The 13,184-nt window shown below is 39.1% G+C and overlaps 1 long non-coding RNA gene across 1 annotated transcript; it reads left to right on the forward strand.

The window, feature by feature from the left end:
- Positions 1-5,800: 5,800 nt before the first annotated feature.
- On the forward strand, positions 5,801-6,375 carry LOC145735301 (uncharacterized). The gene is made up of 2 exons (XR_014179639.1): positions 5,801-5,933; positions 5,999-6,375. It is a non-coding gene; the product is annotated as an uncharacterized LOC145735301 (long non-coding RNA).
- The last annotated feature ends 6,809 nt before the right edge of the window (positions 6,376-13,184 follow it).

The following is a 13,184-nucleotide window of genomic DNA, read 5'->3' on the forward strand; positions in this document are numbered from 1 at the left end:
ACATTAGTTCAATCGATATTAAATCAGCTTTCTGGCAAGTACCTTTGAGTGAAGCTTCCAAAGAGTTGACCGCCTTTACAGTGCCTGGCAGGAATTTGTTTCAGTTCACCCGTATGCCTTTTGGCTTGACCAACGCACCAGCAACCTGGCAAAGAATTATAGACCGTGTTTTAGGGGTAGATTTGGAAAACAATGTTATGGTTTATCTTGACGACATTATCATAATTTCTAGTACCTTTAATGAGCATTTGAAGATCTTGGGACTCGTTTTTGACCGTTTAAAGGACGCAGGCCTTTTGGTGAAACCTGAAAAGTGTCATTTTTGTAAGCCCGAACTTAAGTACCTTGGCCACGTTGTAGATTCTAAGGGTTTAAGACCTGACCCCGAAAAAGTACAGGCCATTGTCAATATTTTGCCACCTACTAACTTAACTGAGATTCGTAGATTTATTGCCACTGCCAGTTGGTATAGACGGTTCATACCCTCTTTCTCTAGCATCCTGTCACCATTATCTCATTTAACTAGGAAAAATGTCAAATTTAACTGGACACCCGAATGTCAATCTTCTTTTAACACCATTAAAGAGGCTCTAATAACTGCACCCGTTTTAACTTGCCCTGATTTCGATAAAACCTTTGTCTTGCAAACCGATGCTTCACATTACGGTTTGGGTGCTGTATTGACACAATCATTTGCTGATGGCGAAAAGGTTATTTGTTACCTATCAAGGTCGCTTACCCGTCAAGAAATGAAGTTAACTGTGACAGAGAAGGAGTGTTTGGCAGTCATCTGGGGTGTTGAGAAGCTCAGACATTATTTGGAGGGCGTGCATTTCAAGGTTATAACGGACCACCATTCACTACTGTGGCTTCATAATTTAAAGGATCCTCAGGGTCGCTTGGCTCGTTGGGCACTTCGTTTACAACCGTACGATTTTCAGTTAATTCACAGGAAAGGAAAGGAACACATTGTTCCAGACTTTTTGTCCAGATCTGTACCAGTTAGTGTCAGCGCGGCCTTGATTTCCGATCAGGCTCTTTTAGAAGCCAAAGATGCGTGGTACCGTGGCATGCTTCACCGTATTGAACAACACCCTAATAAATTTCCCTGTTGGCGGGTTGAGGGTGGCAAACTTTACAAGTTCGTCAAGACATCGAACCCTGACTTTCTAGAAAATTCTAGCAGTTGGAAGTTGGTGGTGCCTAAAGATAGTCGGAAAGAAATTTTGTCTCGTTGTCATGATTTACCCACCTCGGGTCACGTTGGGATGTTTAAGACCTTTTGGAAGATAGCAGAACGTTACTACTGGCCTAAATTGCGATCTGATGTTCACAAATACATCAGTCATTGTCATATTTGTGCTCAGAACAAAGTAGAGCAAAAACCGCCCGCAGGACTAATGGGAAATCGCCCTGTTGTTAATCAACCCTGGCAATCTATCAGCCTTGATTTTGTGGGTCCTTTAGTAAGATCAAAAAGCGGGAATAGCCATATTTTAGTGGTCACTGACTATTTTTCCAAATATGTCGTAACACATCCATGTCGTTCAGCTAATGCTAAATCTTTGACAAGATTTCTCGAAAACAATGTCTTTCTAGTTTATGGCGCACCCCAAACCTTAACCTGTGACAACGGTACTCCAATGAGGTCTAGAGAGTTTCGAGCTTTATGTGACAGGTATAAAGTTAATATCTTTTTTACGGCCGCCTATTATCCTAGGGCTGATCATACCGAGCGTGTAAATAGAGTCATTAAAACCATGTTAAAAACTTATGTAGATCAAGGCAACCATCGAACTTGGGAAGACAATTTGCCGGCAATTTCTTGCGCAATCAGAACTTCTCGCCATGAAACAACAGGTTACACCCCTTATTTTATCAATTTCGGGAGGGAGCATAAACTTTTTGGTCAGGATTTCACTGAAGGTATTCCTACTGTTGACACTGAACTTCAACAGATCGTAACTAAACGCATACAGGGTTTTAAAGACATGTTCCTGAAAGTGTCTGAGCGAATTTTAAAGTCTCGCGATAAGAGCCAACATCAGTATAATTTGCGACGACGACCCGTTAGTTACTTTGTTGGTCAACGTGTTTGGAAGAAAAACAAAAGTTTATCCAATGCCGCTAACTATTTCAGCGCCAAATTGGCTCCCGAATTTGTGGGACCGTTCATAATTCACAAACGAACCGGCACGTGTACTTATGAATTGAAAGATTCAAATGGCGTGAGTAAGGGAGTTTGGCATGTGCAAGACTTGAAACCGGTTGTTGAGTAACTCCATCTCGATATTGCGCAACAAGCAGAACGCGGATTGTTTAATTCACTTGGTTATTGTTTTATTCATTATCCTCTTGCGGTGACTGTTTAGTCAAATTTATTGTATTTTTCCTTAATTTTGCGTTTTGAAACATCATTAGCGGTGTTCATTATCTATCTCGATTAGCGTTATTACTATCGTATCTTTTTATTTGTAAACTATTAATTTGATGGCTTTCTTATTCGCGTTTTGCCGTGCGTGACCACGGTTACGGTTTTTACATTGATTACCTGATTTGATGATTACCTTTTTCCCTGACTTATTACCTTATCTACCTGATCTTTTTGACTTACCTTGTCTTTTATCTCTTACCTAGAATCAATTTGCGTAATATTAATTACCTTGTTGGTTGTTTCGATAAATTACCTTGCGTTTTTCCTTGTTAGCTCGGTTTATTTGACACTTTGTCGCTTTTTGGGGGTCCATCAAGTTAAGTTATTTGATTAATCCGCGAAGTGCGGGATGTTTCTGACTTGATCACCCGTTTAATCGAGCTAATAAGTTGGTTTTTGCGTTTAGTTAGGTCTTTGATTAGTTCTTGCTTTATCATTGCCTCTTTCTTGTTTCTTTTCCTTTCCGTGACTGACCTTTTTTTTTCTTTTTGGCGATAATGGAGCCTAATGCCTTGTAACTTTTTGATTAGGCGTCATTATTCAGGGTTAGTGGTGGGGTATACATTCTAGTTCTCAAAGATTAATCTTTGAAAGACTCTGGTAGACAATTTCAGATCACAGAGTATTACACAAAATCATCGTGTTTGTCTGTTGCATGACGTGACACTATCGTTATGCAACAAAAGTTTTTGGTGATAATGGAACCTAATGCCTTGTAACTTTTAATTAGGTTTCATTATTAAGGGTCAGTGGCGGGTACTAATTCTCGATTGAGAGTGTTCTGTGGATCGCTTAATACCCAGAATAATGCACCATAACATAGTGCTATGATTTGATAAATTTGTTGGTCGGTCACTTCCTTTTTCCTATCTTTCCTTTCTTGCTTACCTATAATTACTTTCTTTTTGCTCTTTCATTTATTATTTTTTCTCTTTTCATACCTTTTCTTACCTTGAATTTCGATTGCGTCTCATTATTACCTCGATTGCGACTCGGAAGTATTTTGGGATAGTGGGGAGCAGTTTTTTTTCTTATCTTTTTGCTTAACTTTTTAATGTCACTTTGGTAATCTTATAGTCATTTCGTAACTTATATCATCATTAACTTTAACTTTAATTTTGCTAAGACTTTTTGCTTTTGTTGTTTTTTTTTTAATTTGGTTTTTGGCTTCACCCTTTTTGATGATAATTAATTAACTTTAACTTTACGTTAGTAAAAGAGTAAGAAGAGTAGAAGTAATTAACGTTGTGCTATAGTCAGTGATTTTCATATCGTATCTACCTTTTTGCAGTTTTTCTATTGTTTATAAATTAATTTCATAACTTTTGTTTTGATGCTTTGGTAATTTGTTTAGTGACTTTGATTTTGGATTGATTGAAGTTGACGGTTTGATCTTTGCGGTTTGGTTTTGTACCTTCTCTTGTTAGAGGTTATTACCGCAAATGTTTTTTTTTTTTGGGACTGCTGCCGTTTGGATTATTTAGCTGTTTGCTGTTTTGGATTAGTGCAGCAGTTCTGTCACTTTATGTGGATTTATTACCGTTTAATCAACTTCACTCTAATCCATAAATCATTTTCTTGTGTTTGGTTTCGTAACGTAGCATCACATTGCATCAAGATTTAGTTTCTTTATGTAATTTCTCTAAAGTTTTGGTCGATTCCTACGGGGGTTAGTTAAATGCATTCTAACTTCTGACAGCAAGGGTTATACATTGCTTGGAGAGATTCAAAATTAGTTTCAGTTTTAATTAATATTGTTGTTATCATACCTTTTTGTCTTTGATTATGGTTATCTTACCTTTGCGTTTCATTATTGTTTATATTTTGATACCTTATCTTATCTTAACTCAATTACTGCTTAAATTATTGACTGTCTGCTCTCTGCTTCTCATATACTTCTAATAATTTTTTTTTACTCTTGGATTTGTCTTAGTTTTAGGTTGGTAGATCACTTTGCTTGTTCGTATGGGCTGAGTGAAGTTGGGTGTCGTCTTGGTCACGAGTCCTTTAAGGCTTTTGAGAGGGTTGTCCATGGGGGGAGCTTCTCCGAGGCTCTGTAAGTACCTCAATGGCCCTGAAGTACAGGGAGGCTCTACTGTGGCGACCTCAGCCTCTTTGGCTTGGTCTTGTGGGATTTGGCGACAGTGACTTTTCTCGGAACACCCCGATTAAATTTAATTTTTTTTTTTGTGACTACCGGTGCTTTTGGGCATCTTTCAGGTTGGAAGTGGTTCCTTTAACATCACTCCCTTTGTTGGTGGACTTAGGTTTCTTCTCTTTTTCAGTTAGTAGTTTGTCTTTTTTTTCTCTATTTTCCACCTGGCGGATGACTGCATGGAGCTTCGTTTTTCCTTGGGGAGTGGGCGGCGGTCTTTGTTTCGTGGCTGAGGCTCACACTGAGACTGGTATACGAGGTCCCTCCCACTGACGGAGTATGACGCAATGCCAGTTAGTGTTTATCCCTTACATCTTTCTCTTTAACTCAGACCAGTGAGAGTTTCCGTGGCGGGGCGGGGTCCGCTGTCGCTTTCTTTGGGGGGGGGCGGGGTGCTGTGGAGTTGTTTGCCATTATTTTTATTTTATTTGTTTTTAGTTTTATTTTGTGATAGGTTCGGTTCCTTGTGCTTGATGTGTCTCAAGCTTTCGTTCGTACCAAGGGTGGTACGGGTAGCCCAGTGAGATTCTGGTTTCATTTGATCATTTGATTAGCCTTCATGCCAGGGGTGGTATGAAGAGACCGATGGGATTTCGGCGTTATTATTGATAATATTTGGTTTATTTGTGGGTTGATCATCGTCGATAACCTACTTTATTGTAGCTTATCTCCTAACTTGGGAGAGGGGGAGTTGTTACGGTTCAATTTTCTCCGTAGGGACTTACCTGGTGGTTTTTGTAATTCATTAATTCATGTTGCTTAATTTGGTTTGTTTACTACTGTTTACCTCTTTACGTTTGTTTATATCTTAAATCTTCAAGTCCGTTAATAGATGGCGTTACAGGTGTCTTATCTCTTCTCTTCTTTTTTGGTTGGTTAAATTCGTTTCACTGCTGTCAGCGGGCTGTCGCTGTCAGAGTTCTGTCTGTCAGCTTCAGTTCGGCTGTCAGGTGTTTTAATCTGGCTTTTCTTTTACTGTTTCCTGTTGCAAATTGGTTTTTAGAATATTCTAGCGTAGTTAATTTCCCCACCTGACTTCCGGTTGTGTCCCTGGCTATTTAAGCTCGGGGGGAAGCCATTTTGGCTTCTTTTTGACCAGTGACCTTGCTGTGAGTGGTGAGACCAACAGCAAACCAGAGCCACCATTTTGTTGAACTCATCTAGTGAGGATTTTGTGTGGTCTGTTGTCGCTTCAGGCGGATTTGTTTGGTCCTCATAATTTGCAGCTGGGGTTTTGTGCCAAATTTGTAGCCGATTTGGGGGCAGGGAGGAAAGAAAAACTACCCTTTCGACCATCAGAAAGGGTTCTTCGGTGAGGCTTTGACCACCTGAAAGGGTTCTTCGGTGAGGCTTTGACCACCTGAAAGGGTTCTTCGGTGAGGCTTCATCCACGCGGATTCAAATTGTAGTCCAGAGTAGGCCACCAAGTTCCATACTTCTGGGGGCTGTTACTGAGCAGTCTTCCAAGCCATAGAAAACCTCCCGAGACTGAACTGAGTTGAACTCCCAGTGGAGCAGTTTGGTTCACCGAAGGTTGACAGGCAAGCTCCCTTACCTTTGACTAACCACCCTGATTTTTCCCCTATCGTAAATATTTTTTTTTTGAAATATCTATAAAAGCCATCAGGAAAATAGTATTGCTAGATTGTGCTAGCCAAATCGCTCAGATCTATCTCTAATTTTTAATTCAATTTATTTAATTGATCATTTTATTTTATTTTCTTTGATTGTATTGGGACCGACCCAATTTATTATTAATTCAATATACGTCATTGAATCTCTTTTACCACTTTGTTTTATGTACAAGTCACAGGGCCTTTGAATACGCCAATTATCAACATATAATTGGCAATAGACTTAGTTCACCGGCTGCATTGTCACGTAAGTAATAGTAATTTGTTGCATTTTGTTGTACTTTGGGCCAGGGGACTGTCGGAACATCAGAAAGGTTTCCAACTTTGTACCTGCTTAAAGTTGGTGGCGCTTTGAACCCCTGGGTTAGTCGAGTATTTGCACACGCGTCCTAAGCCAGTCCACTGAACCAAGGTTTAGTTTAGTTTAGTTTTTTTGTCTCATGCTCAAACCAATTTCACGTGTAGCAATTTGGCGCCCAACGTTTGTGGCGTATTTTTGAGAATTGAGCAGCTTTTTACAACTTCCTGGTGACTTGTACATTGAAAATTACCTTGTTACTAACCAATTTATTGATTTATATTTGACTTAATGATTCACAACATTGTTTGAAGTTGGTTTGTATTCACCGATTTATTGATTTATTGGTTTATTATAGACTTAGTTCACCGGCTGCATTGTCACGTAAGTAATAGTAATTTGTTGCATTTTGTTGTACTTTGGGCCAGGGGACTGTCGGAACATCAGAAAGGTTTCCAACTTTGTACCTGCTTAAAGTTGGTGGCGCTTTGAACCCCTGGGTTAGTCGAGTATTTGCACACGCGTCCTAAGCCAGTCCACTGAACCAAGGTTTAGTTTAGTTTAGTTTTTTTGTCTCATGCTCAAACCAATTTCACGTGTAGCAGGGGGATCAGTTGTGCAAATGGGAATACAGGTGGCTCCTGGACAGTGGAGGAACAACAACACCACATAAATTATCGCGAACTTCAAGCAGTATTTTTTGGGCTGAAATGTTTTGCAGCAAAGCTGTCGAACTGTAATATTCTATGCAGAGTAGACAATACTACTGCCATGGCATATATTAACAAGATGGAAGCGTGCAGTTTCCCAAGTTGAACGCTCTTGCACGGGATATATGGCAATGGTGCGAGCAGCGTAACTTGTTTTTGTACGCCTCTTACATAAAATCTCTGGAGAACAGAGAGGCAGATCGAGAATCACGCAGTTTAGCTAAGGAAACCGAGTGGTCTCTGAGTAAACCAGCTTTCGATCAAATTACGAAACGTCTTGGTATTCCAGAAATCGATTTGTTTGCCAGTAGAAACAACGCAAAATGCAATCGGTTTGTATCATGGCGAAGAGACCCCCGAAAACGTGGCTGTAGATGCTTTTACCTTAAATTGGCACAAATTGCGTTTTTTACGCTTTTTCCGCCATTCTCTATGATTTTTAGAGTTTTGAATAAAATTATTGCGGATAAGGCTAGAGGAATGCTTGTGGTGCCTCTCTGGCCATCTCAACCATGGTACCCTGTATTCTTATCTTTACTCGAAGATATTCCGATTACTTTACAACCTTCTAAAACTCTGTTATCATTCAACAGGACCCCCCACCCACTGTGGAAGAAGATTACCCTGGTGGCCGGAACTGTATCTTGGAAGCATTGAAAAAAGGGGATGTGCCAAAGGAGTCCTTAAAAATATGCTTAGCATCGATTACGGAAAAGACCATCAATCAATATAACGTAGGGCTAAAGTTATGGTGGGTTTTCTGTAAACAAGAAAAGGAGCATGTTTTCAGCCCATCAGTACCGTCCGTGTTGAAGTTTCTGACTCGACACTTTAACCGGGGGGCTTCCTTCAGTTCGTTAAATTCATACAGAGCCGCACTTGCACAGATACTAGGTCCTTCCCTGAGTGAAGATTTTCGAATCAAACGCTTCTTTAAAGGGTTAAGCTGTCTACGGCCTCCTCTCCCCAAGTATAAGACTACTTGGGACCCCACCACAGTTTTAAACCACATCAAACAGATATCTACCACAGATCTCCCGTTAGAACTCCTAACGTTTAAAACCGCTATGCTGCTAGCGCTAGCTACAGGTCATCGAGTTCAAACCCTGGCTTCTATAGAGTTACAAAACATCAACACTTTGTCCGACAGAATTGAAATCTATATCCGAAAGAGATTAAAAACGTCTAAGCCTAGGACCACGTCTCCCACTTTGGTCTTGCCTTTTTTCACGGATTCAATTATTTGCCCCGCAAGATCTGTGCTTGCTTACATCAAAGAGACCAAGCCCTTGCGGGGTAATGTGGCTGCGCTCTTCATAACCGCAAAAAAAACCGCATCGAGCGGCCTCTACACAGACTATCAGCAGATGGCTGAAAACCTTCCTAAGTCAGTGTGGTGTGGATATTTCCGTCTTTAGCGCCCACAGCACTCGACATGCGTCCACATCAGCTGCGGCTAGGAAAGGAGTCAGTTATGAAAATATTCGAATAGCAGCAGGCTGGTCTGATAAATCTAAAACGTTTGCTAATTTCTATCAGAGACCTTTGGTGCCATCTGATTCTTCCTTTGCTAATGCAGTTCTCAGCGGTGGCTAATTTAAACTTAGTTTTTACTCCTAGAAATGTAATAAATGTTTTTTATAGGCGTACGTAATAAGCTGACGTCCCTTTTTTAGCTGGCTTCAGCTTCAAATTTTCTGTTAGTAATGCTTAACTCGTGTTCATTAAAAAGCTATGGAAAATGCAGTTTCTTTTTCCTTTCCTTTTTTGGTTTTTACTTGGAAATTGTTGCAACTGGCTTTAAACTACTACAACTACCTTATTTACGAAGACGAGGCTGAAATATAATTGAATGATTAAACGAACTTACCTAAGTGAAGTTTAATCCTAATTATATGAGGCCTCGTCGAAGTAAATAAGCTCCCTCCCCAGATTTTTTATTTTTTTCCCAAACCCATAGGTGTTGCAACAATACTTTAAACAAGAATCATTCGAGAGGATGCGTAGTGGCGATAGGGGAAGGTTACAGGGCCGGTACTGGGAAGTTTTTTATTTTGGGTTTACCTTTGAAACGTGTGAGACTGACCCCAAACGGGGGTACTACAACTACCTTATTTACTTCGACGAGGCCTCATATAATTAGGATTAAACTTCACTTAGGTAAGTTCGTTTAATCATTTAATTATACGTGGTAATGCATTACTTTTTCACAAGCTTTTGAATAACTTCGGGTTAGTTCGTTAGTATTTTTGATACAAATTTTATGTGAGTTAATTTCGACAAACTGATATTATAAATATAATTCCCCAATTACATTTATCCAATCAAATTCAAACATGCTTTCATAGCAAGCACTAAAAATTAAGAATAAATGTTTAGTTTTCTGATACCATAATAAAGGCTATGGACGCTATTTAAAATGTAAAGATGTCGAGAACAAAGGGAATAAATAAAAATAGCGCCTAGCACTAAATAGTTATAATTATAAAGAGAAAAAGAAACTCAGAAGGCTCCAACGTACCAGAAAAGTAAAAAGTAATTTTCAACTTATTAGTGCCTTTTATGAAAGCTTCTCGGTAAAAAGACTTTTTATTTTTAGATACAGTTACGATGGGATCACGCACGAAAAAAATTTTAGAAAATTCAAAAAAGATTTATGGAAAAAATTTTGCTCTTCAAAGCAACATTACAGATAATTCCATAGATATAGAAAATGCCGAAATCGTTTTTGAAGAAGACCTAAATCAAACAGAGGTTTTTGATGCCTTAAATCAAGTTTTAAGCCAGCCTGAAAACGATCTATACCAAGTTTTTAATGATCTAGAAAAAAATCAAAATGGAATTTTAAATGTATCAGACTTACATGAGGATTTGGAGCAACCATATTATTCAGCTGTAAGAACGGGTAACTTTTTCCAAAGTGATTTAATTTATAATAATATTTGTTTAGGTAAGTCCGAATCAAAACCCCCATAGTCACTCTGAAAATGAAGAAGAATTCATACACGAACATAGAAAGTAGCGATAAATATGATAATAATACTGACAATAATGAAGATATCCAGTCAAACGATGAAAATGACGAAGAATACATACCAGATTCGAACATAGAGAGTGGCGATGAAAGCGATGATGGAGATATCCAGCTAAACAAGGAAAATGTTGAGCCTGAGGCAATAGAGGCCGATGAAAATGCTGAAGAAAATTTTTAAAAAAGAAAGCGAGGAAAAACCATTCAAAGGCAACTAAATAAAAGACTAAGGATGCAAGGACAAGATTACTTAGGATTTAGAAAACCAAGAAATCAAAGGAAAACGTTCAATGACACAAAGAAAGCCAAACGACACATAAAACCGCGTTGTGATTGTGGCGACAAGAAGAAATCGTTACGAAATTGTAAATAAATCCCCGAAAATAACCGCGCAGTTTTATTTAACAATTTCTGGTCAAAAATGACGAGAAAGGTTTTTGTGTGTAATACAGTTACCTTAGAACAATCAAGAAATAGAACACCGGACTCCAGAAGAACGACAACACTAAAGTATACTTTAAAGGTGAATCACCAGATCATCCCGGTGTGCAAAAAAATGTACCTTAGGTCTTGGCGAATGGTCGATAAGGAACTGGAACTTAAACGTTCACGAAACGGCCACTATAAAGTTATAAGCTTAAAAATAAAAATATATGTATTTGCTGACGTCATACGTTGTATACTCCGGTTTATACCGGCAACCGGCAATAAAAACAATGTGCACCTGCTAATCGCTAAAAGCACACTCCAAACTCCAATCCAATTCCAACACCTAAAAAATGATCGGAGGGAAAGCGTAATAATTTCTTGCATGCTTGCATCCTTGTTTTTTAATTCTTCTTCTCTCGAATCAAATAGCATTTTCTATTGGTGACCGTTTAGAGTATTTCCGTCCTGCTCTATATAATTTCATTAAAACAGTGCAGCCCAATACGAGTTTCGTTATAAACATATCAATGGAAAACGTCATCAATTTCAAAAATGATTACATTTATAACACCAAATCAATTATTTGAAAATTATGGGACAATTTTTAATACAAAAATCACTAATGGAAGCAAACCAAGGATATTAAACAGTCAAGGATTGCTCGATCGGCCGATTTTGTTTCCCGGCGGCGAATGAATTCTGACGTCACAGTGGGCCTTCGGGTGCACAATACGCTAAATATTCGCCCGAGATGCTATGTACGAGATCATATTCGTGAATGATCGACTGCAATCGCGCATCGCGCAAAACAATCGCGCAAACGCGAGAGACCCATGGTGACGTAAAAATCGTCACCGGCCCGAGCCGATACCGGCAAGATTGCGCTTATGGGATTAAGCACTCCTGTACTGTTTACCGTCCTTGGAAGCAAACAACGTTTTTTTCCTGATACCTGAAATCTTATTTTTCTATTGTTAATTGATTTGGTTATGAATGTATATTCCCTTTTAAGGTAACATTTCCGGAAGTAACTATCTTCAGGATTTTTGCGCCAAGCATCCAGCAGGAGTAGGAGAAAAAAGACCCACCTGCAAGATGCAAGTAACGGATAGATCATTTCTTTCCGAATTGTCGAGCTTTATAGATGTGATAGATTTTTTATCCATTAGCATCCAAGCCACATTTTGTTGAAAGAGATTTTTTGCCTAAGGATTTCGAACCGAAGGCGATTCCACACGATTTGCGATTATTATTTTTTTACAGAAAGAGTATTTAGTCGATTTTATTTTTATTTTCTGATTTGTTGTCTAGATTTTTTTCAGTTAGATTCAGGAATTCCCCCAGAACCATGGAACTAGCAAGGAGGAAGAGACCAAGGATTTGCCATAACGGCTACTTCTACAAATTACGAACAAATCGTAATGATAATCGGTGAGTACTCAAATATTGGTTCAGAATCATAGAACCCCCACAACCTATTATTAAATTAACCATTGTTTTCTTTGTATAGGTACTACACCTGTAGCCAATACCCCCATACTGGATGTTCAGCTTCAGGAAGAGTACAAGGCGAAGGAGAATTCCAGGACATCAATCCCCACCACAACCATCCAAGAGTCGACGGAGCAGCAGCAGCCTAACTTTTGAGGACTCAGCTAAGAAATGCCTGTACTGTGGAGAGAGGAAACCTCAAAAACATTTACGATAGAATTGCCTTAAAGTAGGTGTACATAAATTATATTTTTATATTATAAATAAAGAAAAAGAATAGTAATAATCTGATTTTTCTTGCAGCAATGTCGAAGGAACTGAATTGGTGACATTCAACTCCATCAGACGTTCAATGAGGAGATGGCGGCAGATTAACACACCACACATTCCCCAAGCGCTAGCGGACTTGTCCCAGATTTTGAATACAGGTGAGTGGCCTAGATACAGCAACTGTGCTAGTGGTTTGTTTTTTTCAGGATCTGTGAATGCTGGAGATGCTGAAGCTATTATATTTGGAAACGCCGACTTTCTACAGAACTTCGTGGACTCCCAATACACCTTTATATACAGGGTGTCCCATAAGTGACACGTCACAGTGACACCGCAGGTAGGTCAGCCAAAGAGGCACCGAACCAGCCTAACATGACCCTAGTAAAAGTTGCATAGTTTTCGAGTTATTAGCAAATTACGATTTTTTTTTTATTTATTATTATTATTACTATTACCCCCACATCACGGGCTTTGTCCTGTCTTTATCAACTTGTTAAAGAAAGGGATGGATAGAGTGCTTTGTCCGATAATTTACATGTAGCACGAGCAACAGTGGCCCTGCGAAGCAAATCAGTTCGTTACCTTGCGTTTCGTGCGATACCCGTGTTCTCCGTTTCTCTGTATTCGTGTGTTCCTAAACTAAAATCGACTTTTTTTCTTCGACTTCATTTCTCTGGACTCTGATTTACTCTTAGTTGTGGACTGTTTGTGGAATAAAACGACAACTCGGCA

This window comes from Ips typographus, linkage group LG11, assembly GCF_016097725.1.
Source record: "Ips typographus isolate SLU linkage group LG11, UJ_Ityp_2.0, whole genome shotgun sequence".
NCBI classification, from domain to species: Eukaryota; Metazoa; Arthropoda; class Insecta; order Coleoptera; family Curculionidae; genus Ips; species Ips typographus.